Genomic DNA, 3,604 nt, shown 5'->3' on the forward strand with positions numbered 1-3,604 from the left:
ATTAAATTTGTTAGCCTTAGCGTTATCTATAAGCTTGTGTGCTCCAAAACAATGACACAATTCGCATTTAGAAGATCAAACCCAACGTTGAAAATGAAAATCAGGTTGATGTCAGAATCCAACGTCAGTCGGGTTCTGACGTCCACCCGACTTTCATTTCTGACCAAAATCCAATGTCAATCCGACGTTGAATGTTGACGTCAAACCGACCAAACTTTCCTTTCCAACCATAATCCGACCTCTGTTTATTTGGCACATTTGTTGCCTGTCCTCAATTGTTTTCAGAATAATTAGTCGTCAAAAGCAGAGGAAGCGAGCGCGGTCATGCTTTGCCCCCTTTTCCACAGCATTGTCCTTTGGGGAGATTAGCTTGGAGTCTTGTCAATGCTGGAAAGTAAGGAGGGAAATGTTAACAATTAGGCCTACATTCTCGCCTGAAAGACTCTTAAAACTACATTTCGTGACACAACAACAGCAGTTCTGTCATGACAACTCATGGGAGAGATTGGCATGTCATTGTTATGACATCGACATAATTATGACAACTTTTATAAAGATTGATTTTTATTATCTCATAGTTTAAACTTTTTATGTCAACTATAATTTATGTCTCTTATAATTTCAACTTTTTCCTAATAATTTTGACTTTTATGTCATAATTAAGCTATGACTTTTAAGCTCATAATGACTTTGAATCCCATAACTTTTAATGTCATAATTCTGACTTTATTATTAATTAGGTTTTTTTTATTTGTTATTATCTGGTTGAATTTGGCTTCCATATTCAGAAGTTGTGTAGAAATGCAGCAAGCAATTTGCTAATGCTTTCTTGAATCCACAAGAGGGCAATGTAATACAACTGAATCTATTCAATGGGTTTCAAAAAGACAATAAGGTGTAGAAATGAACTGCATATATTTAACTTTATATATAATGATTCTGATATAAAAGTAATCTAGGAGAACATAATGTAGTATTTTAATAGGGCCCCCAACATAGGAAATCAATTAATGACACTCAAAGCAAACCTACAGAAAATGCATTAATCAATCCACAAAATATTCATTTAATTCACAATGTTATATCAATATTGTTTGCATATCAGACTTTTGTCATAATTAATTTAACTATCTGAACACTTAAAAGTGCAAAAAAAGCACTTGTCTGAAACAGCAAATGACAAATATTCAGCTTTTTATTATTATTAGTAGGCCCACAAGAGTAAACAAGTAATAAGGAATTAACAATAAATTAAATAAAAGTTCAAATAAATTCACAGTAAAAAAATAGCTATGTATTCGGTTAATATTAACAGAAATCCTAATAAGAAAGAAAGATTTTTTTGGAGATTTTTCTTTAGGATTGGTCTTCAGATACCAGTGCCTGCAGATCTGTCTCTGAGTCTCTGAGAAAAAGTCTCAGCTCTGGGTAAGTGTGTCTGCGGTGTGTCCCAAATACATGTGATGTGGGGCAAACATAATTCTGATTACATTGTGCAAACAGATGAAAACAATTATTGTCTGATTTAGGAACATGTACATGCCCAGGCAGCTTCCTTTCACTTGAAAGGCTACGATTGCGCCTTTCCATTCTTTCAAGTCCAAGGAAGTTCTCACTTCACTCCTCCAGGAAGAGATGGTTCTGCACAATTTGGTCTGTGAATGGCATCTCTTCTGCTGTTGAAAAAAGACTTTCAGCAGCATCCTCAACATCCTCATCTGGCACAAGCAGATTAATCTGGGATTCGTTGTCAAAGCGAGTGCAGTTTAGGAACATTTTAGGGGTCATCCACCTCCAAAAGCTGCTATTTGTGTTCAGGATTGAATCAAAGTGACATGTTGGTCCATTTTTCATCCAGGCAGGGAAAATCTAGCCTTTGATGCAAGTTTTTAGTGACATGGTCAGGGATAGCCAGCTGGGCGGATGGCTGAAAGATGCCATCGGTACATTTTCTGTGTCCTTTGAGTCGTTTCTCTTCATCATGTTCCAGTGCAAAAGGGTTGCAAATCACATGTTCATTCATAAACAAATCACACACACTTTGTTTGCACAGTAAACGCCTGAGGTCACGGAGGAAAGCACCATGTAGAGTTTTAGGCCTGTTTTCTGGTTGCCAACTAGCTAGTTTTTCCATTGAGCCTGAAAGTGTGAAATATTCATGTTTGTCTTTTATCTCCTGTCGTCTCGACGCTATCAACAGGAATTTAACCACTTTACCGTGGTGTTCTTGAGCGGCATAATCGAGTGGGCGTCTGCCCTCGTTGTCAGGGGTGTCTTGAGCACCGTTGAGTAGCAGAAGCCGAACAGCATCCATGCTGACTCGCCAGGCTCAGGGCGGTCTGGCCCGCCTCGTCCCGTCGCTCTACACCCGCCCCGCGCCCCAGGAGCAGCTGCATCATGAAACAAGCTCTCGCGCTGGGCTGGGTCAGTTCAGCGGAACACATTAACACATAAAAGTCATACGTTGACGCCTTCAATCTCCACACACGCATTTACCACGTCATCTTCCAAGGCCACGAGGATGAAATGGGCAAGTTGGACCTTCCCTTCCCTCATAGCCTGCAGAAATGTCCCAGCTCCGTTCCATAGCTCAGGGTGGTCTCCTAAATGCATAATCAAATATATTCATATCTGTGTGCCATCCTCGTGTATTATGCGGTCTTTCTGGGCTTTTGAATTGTCTGTGTGCTTAATTACGAATTGATTTGTGAGACCTCAGGCGAGTCTCTCTCTCTCTCGGCCACTCCCTGCCCTGATTTCCTCTTTCCATAAACAGCTCGATATTGCGCAGTTTGTTCTGTTCATATGTCCCATATTTCATGTGCTCTGATTCTCATCTATTCAGGTGCGCTGTCTTCTCACCACTTGAGTGAGGTTGGCCATGTTTCCATGGTGACAGGGTATCTGACGTGAGCTTATTGAAGAGTAAACGAGGGCAGAGAGCAGCTGTGACATTTTAGCAGATTCCCCTCTGTAGGCTAATAGCCTATTTATTACAAATATATTTAATAAGATTTTATTAACTTTTCCAGATTAATTTCAAACACATTTACAAATGTTTTATGGAATATTTTAATTTCTAAAGAAATTTCTGTTATGTTCTGTTATAACTTCATAGACCATTTGCATTTAAATTATGAGTGTGTATATATTTTTATATAGCCTACTGTATATATATATATATATTTATATTCGAATTCATTCAAATAACAGAAATGTCAATAAAAATGCCAATGTTTCATGACATTGTAAGATTATTAATTTACAACTATTTTTGTAACTTTAAGAATGTTCTGTAGTAAAGAGATGGTTCACCTAAATGAAAACTGAACTGAACTCAACTGAAGTTTTTTTCTTTTTAATACAACATTAATAAATTAACACTACATTTAAATATTTAACATTCCTTTCCTCCCCAAAAATATTTCAATAAATTCAACATTTTGGGTCACACCAGACCGCATTGCGAGCTAGCAGTATCTCAGACCGACAGGGGGCGACAACATGCCCGAACTCAATTATAGCAGCTGACAAACAATCACGAAGAAGTGTTTTGTTGTCATGGCGGTGTTTTAAACTGCCAGACACTTCCTATAAACAAATA

This window comes from Rhinichthys klamathensis, unplaced genomic scaffold (genome assembly GCF_029890125.1).
Source record: "Rhinichthys klamathensis goyatoka isolate OS25496 unplaced genomic scaffold, OSU_Roscu_1.1 h1tg000311l_1, whole genome shotgun sequence".
In the NCBI taxonomy this organism is placed as follows: domain Eukaryota; kingdom Metazoa; phylum Chordata; class Actinopteri; order Cypriniformes; family Leuciscidae; genus Rhinichthys; species Rhinichthys klamathensis.